The sequence below is a fragment of the Magnolia sinica genome, chromosome 8, assembly GCF_029962835.1.
Source record: "Magnolia sinica isolate HGM2019 chromosome 8, MsV1, whole genome shotgun sequence".
Taxonomy (NCBI): Eukaryota; Viridiplantae; Streptophyta; class Magnoliopsida; order Magnoliales; family Magnoliaceae; genus Magnolia; species Magnolia sinica.
Genome location: NC_080580.1, coordinates 28,772,863 through 28,782,289, shown reverse-complemented (window position 1 = coordinate 28,782,289; position 9,427 = coordinate 28,772,863). Strand labels below are relative to the sequence as shown.

At 38.1% G+C, this 9,427-nt stretch overlaps 1 non-coding gene across 1 annotated transcript; it reads right to left on the bottom strand.

Moving 5' to 3' along the window:
- Positions 1-9,018: 9,018 nt before the first annotated feature.
- On the bottom strand, positions 9,019-9,125 carry LOC131254601 (small nucleolar RNA R71). Its single transcript, XR_009175720.1, has one exon. It is a non-coding gene; the product is annotated as a small nucleolar RNA R71 (small nucleolar RNA).
- Positions 9,126-9,427: the final 302 nt, after the last annotated feature.

Genomic DNA, 9,427 nt, shown 5'->3' with positions numbered 1-9,427 from the left:
CATGCTAGGAGCAACATTTGAAGAATTGAAGGACACAGATGTTACAACCTGGAATGCTTTCCCATAAAGATCAGCTATAAGGAGAGAGATGAAAATCTCCAACTCTCGGTTGACCTCTCCCCCTTTTTTGCCATAATTTTCAAGTTCACCCCTCCCGGCTGCCAGAAATCCGGAGTATAGAATTCTGGCTTGGCCTCCTATCTCGAGTGTCAAACTCCCCTAATCAATCTCCCTTGGCCCAACCCACTGAGCTAATTGACACGACAATGTCGATCATCCAGCCCAATACCAGCAACCCTGCTACCAAGCTCCCCCCCCCCCCCCCCCCCGCAACCTCTCCTCAATGCTAGGGACCTGCTGAGTAGGGCCCCATTGACTCTGTATGCCAGAGCAATGATCAAGTGGAGATTGTTTCTCTCTCACTTCCTACAGAACTCCAGGCCATAAGGGAGGGAAATGTTGCAAGGGAGGTTGGTCCTAACACTTCACATATCACAAAGGGTTGCCAGTTGATTCTAGCTTCAGAAGACTACAAACAAGCTGGAATGGGAGGCTCGAAAAACTCAAGCACAAAGAAATTTTAGCCAAGCAAGGAATTTATGGATAATCTGCTTATTTGGAATGCTCAAGGTGTGGGGAATACACCTACCATTAGGACCATCAAATGCCTTGTCAAGTAGTTCAAGCCAATGCTTATTGCAATCCTAGAACCTATGCTTAAGGACGAGAAATGAGTTAAAATCAGGCTCAAGTTAGGCTACCACACCTCAGTCTCCAATGCGGCTTAAGGAGGTAAAGTGTGGATTTTTTACACTTCATTTCTAACCATTAATCTAATTTAGCTACCAATCAAATGCTCTCGATCGTGGTTGGGGTCTCGAGTAATCCAACTGCAACAATTGCATCTTTTGTCTATGCAAAGTGCTCGCGTATTTTGCGTAGGTCCATGTGGGACCAATTATGTGTGTTGTCGACGGGCACTTCAATCCCATGGGTGGTGGTAGGTGACTTCAACTCAGTTCTTTCTCAAGCAGAAGGAAGAGGAACCGGCAACTTTGACAGTCACAGCTCTTCAGAATTTGTTGAAGGGCTGAATAGGGCTGGGCTTATGGACGCGGGCTTCTCGGGGAATAAATTTACATGGTGCAACAATCAGAGTGGACAAGCCAGAGTTTGGGCCAGGTTAGACAGGATTTACTACAATATATCCTAACTAACTACATTCCCGTCCTTTCAGGTCCAGCATTTGGCCAAGCTGAACTCAGACCACGCCCCCCTACTTCTGTCTTTTCCTCCTTAATCAAGATCATTCCCAAAGCCATTCAGATTTCAGCGAATGTGGTTGTTACATGACTCATTTCAGGGGCAGGTTAAGAAAGCTTGGGTCTTGGATATCGTAGGCGGGCTGATGTAGATCCTCTAAAGAAAACTCAAAAAAGTGAAGACATCACTAAGGAGATGGAACAGAGAGGTGTTCGAGAACATATTCCTCAATATCAGGAGGGAAAAAGAGGATCTTGTCAGAGCAGAAAGGGCAGCACAATGCGTAGATAGCCCAAAATCCCACCACAAACTCAACTCAGCTACAATCAAGCTGGCCAAACATGAATTGAGTGAGGAAATTTTCTAGAAGCATAAGGCTAGAAACTACTGGCTTCAAGATGGAGACAAAAATACCAAGTACTTTCCTAATATGGTGACTGATGGAGACAAGAGAGCGCTCATCAAGGAGATAAGGCTAGAAGACAGATCAGTGGCTGCTGATCACGATTCCATCAAGCAGGCAGCTATCGAATTCTTATCCTCTCTCATGAAAGAAACTCCTTCCTCCCTCGTGAAGATCTTCTTGATGTCATCTCACCTTCCATAACAAATGAGGGCAACGCAGCGCTGATGGAGGAGCCTTCGATTGAAGAAATGTTGAGACTCAAATATTGCATATTTTCTCCCATTTATATCTTGGTTTTATGAACATGATAAGGCTTAATGGTATAATTTATACATGTTTGTGTTACAAGGTGAGTTTAAGAGCTTAGATTGAAAAGAATGTTAAAAGCATGGATTTAATGCTCAAGAATTGTCAAAGCATAGAATGGATCTTTGGAGACCAAGATTGAAGATTTCAAGACCCCAAAAGAAAACCAAGTGGAGAAGGAAGGAAGTCCAAAGAACAAAGTGCTGAAATTCAATTCATTATTTGTGTCATCAACCACTGTCCGATGACATCGAAGCCATGGTTTGATGACATCGAACATAGCTCGATGACATCAAATTTTTACATGAAAATCAAGTTAGTTGCTAGACATATTAGGTGTAGTTTTCGATTACTCGAAGCTTCTATCGATCTTAAGAAATATGAAGCAACTCGCTGCACTATTTTGGATGCTTTTACGATTGCTCGAAGACCTGTTCGATGACTCGAAGCTTCGCTCAATGCCATCGAAGGAAGGTTCGATGACACTGAGACTTATGCAATGCGAAAGTAAAAAAGGCGCGACTTTCGGATTTAAACCCCTTCGATGACATCGAAGGTTGTTTGATGATATCGAAGGCGTTATGTAAAGTTACGCGGACTGCGTAAATTATTGCAATTTTGCAACTTGCGGAACTTAGGTTATAAATATGGGTTTCCTAAAAACTTTTTAAGATATCTAGCGTTATAAGGAGCAGAGCAAAGGGGTGAAGCCATCATCTAAGAGTTTCTTCTTCCTTTCTTCCTATTGTTTAATGCTTTTTTCTAGGGTTATAGATCCAATCATGTTTATGGTTAGCTAAATCCTTTAGCTAGGGCTAAAGGGTGAAGCTTATAGCGTGATTGGAATGTTTTTCTTATTTGATTCTTGTTTTTGTTGAACTTCTTTGATCCTAATTTGATATTTAAGGAATACTTTTAGTTTTTAATGGCTTATTGTGACTTAAATTACAATAGATCTGCAATAGCTTTGAGTATCTTCTTTTCCTGAATTGAGATTGTGAAGTTAGTAAATCCTATTGTTCACCATCGTCCCTTGGGCATGGTTGGGTGATGGAATCTCTTCTAATCTTCACAATTCTTCTATATTTAGTTGTGGGATCAGTATATCCTATTGTTTGTCGTTGTCTCTTGGGCATGGTTAGATGATAGAATCACTTCCAATCCTCACAACTCTCATCCGTTGAGAATTAGGTTAATGAAAATTCATATATGAGTTTATTAATATATCTTCCAACTGGATAGGATAGGACTCTAATTCTTGTGCTCCTTGAATCAAATAAGGAAACATCCTAATAGCTGTAAGTGGATCCCTGGGCACCCTAGTTCCCACCTTTGAATTCTTAAGTTTCTAATTAAATACTTCATAATTACTTCCTTTTATTTCCAATTTAGATGTAGAACTTCTTCTAGTTTTGATTCTAGTTACTTTCAGAATACACACGAGATTAGTCCCTGTGGATTCAACCTTGGTCTTACCGAGATTATTACTACATTGTGACCCTACACTTGGGGTTGTGAATAAGTTTTTAACGTCATTGCCGGGGACTACCGTTTGCAATTTTCTGAGATTAACTAGTTTTAGAATTAGGTTAAGATTATATTTTAGTTACTTTATATTATTAGGTTAGGGTTTTTCTGAATTATTTTTAGAAACTAACTTCTCTTTCTATTTCTAGGTTAGGAACTTTCCTAATTTGTTTTTAGAAACTAACTTACTTTCCTAATTTGTTTTTAGAAACTAACTTGCTTTTCTGTTTTGCAAGATCTTAATATAGAAACTTCTAATTTAGTAACTTTCTTCTAATTTTCTCTCTTTCTTTTTCTAGATTTCTAATTGCTTAGTTCTCATTCTCTCTTAGGTTTAGGTTAGCTTAGTTACTTGAGGGCTGAGAGTGTTTCATACCCAAGTGGGTCCGTGATAACATTCGACGTCTCTTGAGTGAAGGAGGATTAGTTGAGGGGTTATCTGTCCATCACAGGATTAGACACCACCAGAGATCCTCGGAGTTAACTGAAGTTATAAGTGCCAATTAAATGGCCAATCAACCTCCAAATCTTCCTCAACCTAGCAATGAGGAAATCCATGATGAAAAGGAGGTGCATCAAGCACCCCCGCCTCGTACTTTATGATATTATTTACAACCGGTGGGGGTGAGCACACCTTCATGTATGGTTTTTTCAGAAAATAAAGAAAATATGGATATCAAGCCAGGTATAATCCAACTCCTTCCAAAATTCGATGGACTTGAATCTGAAAATTCATATTTACACTTGAAAGAGTTTGATGAGATCATAGCCACTTTATATTTTTCGAATGTGTCTGAAGATACGGTCAGGTTAAAACTCTTTCCCTTCTCTTTGAAAGAGAAAGCTAAGAGATGGTTACATTCACTACGTCCATGATCTATTGGTAGATGGAATGACATGACAAGGGAGTTCATAAAGAAAAATTTCACATACCATAAAACGAACACCCTCAGAAAGTCATCATGAACTTTGCCCAAATGGAAGTCCAATGTTGGGAGCGGTTTAAGGATCTTGTCAGTTCATGCTCACAACACGATTTTGAAACGTGGTGCATCACAAACTTCTTTTATGATGGACTGACATCTTCCATGCTCCAATTGGTCGAGACAATGTGCAATGGGGAATTCACGAATAAAAATGTCGACGATGTGTGGGACTATTTTAATAGACTTGCTGAAAATGCACAATCATGGGACATCTCCCCAAAACCTCACACCACTTCTAAGCCTACTCAATTGAAGGAGAGGGGTAGAATATATCTTCTGAAAGAAGATGATATAAATGCTAAAGTGGCTAATCTCACAAGAAAACTCGAGGTCATGGAAATTAAAAAAGATAAGGCTAAGGATATTGTTTCCGTATTTGTGCTAGAAATATTCATACAACTGAAAATTGTCCAACAATACCTACTTTTCAAGAAATTTTGAATGAGCAATCAAATGCCGTAAACAATTACTAGAGGCCTTTTAAAGGACCCACCTCCAATACATACAAGCTTAGTTAAAAAAATCATCCAAACTTTAGTTGGAGGAATGGACAAACTGCTACTCCTCAAGGATTCCCTAATCAAATTCTAAATTAAGGGAAACCTCAAGAGAATCCAGTTTTAAAGCATCTTCAAAATTAAGAGTTTTTCAATCAGGGTATGCTACAAACCTTTCAAGACCTTACAAAGGCCATACAACGGCTTGAGATAAAAAAAAATGTGATTGGGGAAAAAGGAAGCCTTCCAGCTCAACCTCTTCCCAATCCAAAACAGCAATATAAAGTCAGTAACCCGAGCTCTTCAAATCAAATGGAGCAAGCTAAATCTATCACCACTCTTAGGAGTGGGAAGATGATTAATAAAACCATTCTGATTAGGGCTGAAAAGCCTAAGGACCCAGAAGAGGACAACAATGATAGATCTAGCACGGCTCCATAAGATTTAGAACTAGAACCTCAAGGCAAGCCAATTGCTCCATTTCCCCAACGGTTGGTTGCACCAAAACCTCTCTAACTCTCAGGATATTCTAGAGGTGCTGAAACAAATGAAGGTCAACATTCCTCTACTAGATGTCGTTAAACAAATACCTTCATATGCCAAATTTCCGAAAGATCTATGTACACCAAAAGACGGTAAAATATTTAAAAGAAAATCTTTTTAAAAGAAAAAATAAGTATCATCCCAAAGCAAAATGTGTCACAGAAATATAAAGATTTTGGTAGCCCAACCATTGCTTGTGTAATAGAGAATTACCAGATTGAGCATGCACTTCTTGACTTAGGAGTGAGCATAAATCTAATCCCATACTCGGTCTATGAACAACTGGGTCTAGAATTAAAATCCATCCGGACCACATTACAACTTGTTAATCGCTCAATTCATATACCAAGAGGGATAATTGAGGATGTGTTGGTCTAGGTTGATAAATTCTACTACCCAATATATTTTATTGTCCTAGATACTCAACCTGTCGTGGACATGAGCGCTCAAATTTCAGTCATTCTTAGTCTGTCATTCCTTGCCACATCAAATGCAATCATTAATTGTAGGAATAGAGTCATGAATTTATCTTTTGGGAATATGACATTAGAGGTCAATATATTTTTTAGTATGACCAAACACGCAGAGGATGATGACGATGCCCACGACATTAACATGATTGACTCTTTTGTGGAAGATAGAACGCTCCTGACCTTATCCTCTAATCCTCTAGAGATATGCTTGGCCTGTTGAGGGTCAAATATTGCATATTGGACCTCATTTATATCTAGGTTTTATGATAATGATACTGCTTAATATCCTATTTTACTCATGTTTGTGTTGCAAGTTAAATTTGAGAGATTGGATTGGAAAAGGTGTTAAAAGTATGGATTTGATGCTCAAAGATTACCAAGGCAAAGAATGGATCTTATGAGATAAAGATTGAAGATTTTAAGGTCCCAAGATTCAAGAAAACCGAGTGGAGAAGGAACAAAGCCGAAAGAACAAGTGCAAAATACACATTGACTGTGTTATTGAGCACCGTTCAATGACATCAAGGACATATTTGATAACTTCGAACACAGGTCGATGACATCGAATTTATGAAGGAAAAACGAGTTGGTCGCTGGATAAATTTTAGACAGTTTTCGATAACTCAACAACTTGTTTGATGACTCGAAGCTCTGCTCAATGACATCGAATTTTCTATGGAAATTTGACAAAACTCACTGGACATATTAAGCACCATTTTCAATTACTCGAAGCACTCCTTGATGACATTGAAGACCTGCTTGATGACATCGAAGTTCTCTTCGATGACATTGAATTTATTGAAGAAATTGGAATAACTCTCAGGACTATTCTGGACACATTATCGATTCCTCAAATAATACTTAATGACATTGAAGGAAGGTTCGATGACATAGAAGGTTGTAGAGTCTGGATAAAGCTAAAAAAATGCGGAAAAAGCACATACAAAAGACACCTTCAATGACATCGAAGCATGTTCGATGTCATTGAACGAATTACGCAAAGTTATGCAGAGTTACGCGGGTGCATAAATTTGAGGTAGTTTCAAGATTTTTCCAAAGAGGTGAGAACGGAGGTGTTGCACAACTATAAATAGGAATCCCCATGGCATCCCTGGGCATTTATCAATCAATCTAACCACTCTAGGGTTTAAAGGAGCGAAGCACAAGGGCAGAGAGCCGTCGCCAAGCGTTTTTCTTCTTTCTTCCTTAGTTTTTCATGCTTTCTTCTAGGGTTTTAGATCCAATCATGTCTATAGTTAGCTAAACCTCTTAGCTAGTTCTAAGAAGTGAAGCTTGTAGAGTGATAAAAAATTTTCTATTGCTTTGATTCATGTTTAAGTTGAACTCTCTTTGATTCTACTTTGATATTTAAGAAATACTTTCAATTTTTAATGGTTTGTTATGACTCAAATTACAATAGATCTACAATAGCTTTGAGTATGTTCTTATCATATATTGAGATTGTGAAATTAGTAAATTTGTTGTTCACCATTGTCCCTTGGGCATGATTGGAGGATGAAATCCCTTCTAATCTTCATAATTATCTTATGTTTAGTTATGAGATTGGTATATCCTATTATGAGCCATTGTCTCCTGGGCATCGTTTTGTGATGGAATCACTTTCACTTCTCACAATTCTCATCCATTGAGAATTAGGTTAAAGGAAGTTTAGATTTGGTTTTACTAAGATATCTTCCAACTAGATAAGATGGGACTCTGATTCCAGTTGTGTCCTTAAATCAAGCATAGATCTCCCTGATTGCTATAAGTGGATCCTTAGAAACCGTAGTTCCCACCTTTGAATTTTTCAAGTTTTAGTTAAATAATTCACAATTAATCTCTTTATACTTCTAGATTTAGTTTTACATCTTCTTCTAGTTCTACTTCTAGTTGCTTTCATAATACACATAAGATTAGTCCCTGTGGATTCAACCTCGGTCTCACCGAGATTATTACTACATCACGACCCTACACTTGAGGTTGTGAACAAGTTTTTGGCACCGTTGCCGGGGATTAACGGTTGTGTTTTTCTGAGATTAACTAGTTTTGAAATTAGTTTAAGATTAGTGTTTTTCTATTTTCTATTTTTAGGTTAGGGTTTTTTCTGAGTTGTTTTAGAAACTAACTTTGCTTTCTATTTCTAGGTTTAGTAACTTTCTTTTTTTGTTTTTAGATCTACTTTCTAATTCTAGGTTTAGAAACTTTCCTACTTTGTTTTTTTTTTAGAAACTTTCCTTTTTCATTTTTTAGAAACTAGGTTCTTTCCTTATTTCCTTTTTAGAAACGAACTCACTTTCCTTTTTCTTTTGCAGGATCCCAATATAGAAACTTCTAATTTGATAACTTCTTTTTAATTCTCTCTTTTTATTTTTAGATTTCTATTTTCTATTTTTTCTTTTTTTAGATTTAGGTTAGATTCTAAAATTGAGGGCTGAGAGTGTTTCATGCCCAAGTGGGTCCGTGACAGCACTCGACGTCTTTTGAGTAAAGGAGGATTAGTTGAGGGGTTATTTATCCATCACAGGATTAGACATTACTTGAGATTCTCAGAGTTAATTAAGGTTATGGCTACAAATCAATCTGTAAATCAACCGGTGAATCAGCCGCAACCTCTAGTTGTAGAAGTCCAAGATAAGAATAAGGTGCACCATGCACCCCCACCTTGTACTTTATGAGATTACCTACAACTGACAGGGGTGAGCACCCATTCTTGTATGATTTTTTCAGGAAACACAGGAAACATGGATATCAAGCCTGGAGTGATTCAACTCCTTCTAAAGTTCCTTGGACTTGAATCTGAAAGTCCATACCTACACTTGCAAGAATTTAATAAGGTTATAGCCACTTTATACTTTCTTAACGTGTCTAAGGACATGGTCAGGCTGAAACTCTTTCCTTTCTCCTTAAAAGAAAAAGGTAAGACGTGGTTACACTCACTACGTCCGTGATCTATTGGCACATGGAATGACATGATGAAGGAGTTCATAAAAAAATAAATTTCATACCATAAGACGAACACCATCAGGAAGTCAATCATAAACTTCACCCAAAAGGAAGATGAAACATTCTTCCAATGTTGGGAGCGGTTCAAGGATCTCGTCAGTTCATACCCACAACACGGTTTTGAAATGTGGAGCATAACAACTTTCTTCCATGATGGGCTGACATCTTTCATGCACTAATTCGTCGAGACGATGTGTAATGGGGAATTCATGAACAAAAATGTCAATCAGGTGTGGGATTACTTTGACAAACTCATTGAAACCGCACAATCATAGGACATCTCTCCAAAACTGAGCACCACATCTAAGCCTACTCAAGCAATAGAGAGAGGTGGGAGATACTAGTTGAAAGAGGATGATGATATAAATCCTAAAGTAGCCAGTCCCGCAAGGAAGGTCGAGGCCATGGAACTTAAGAAGGATA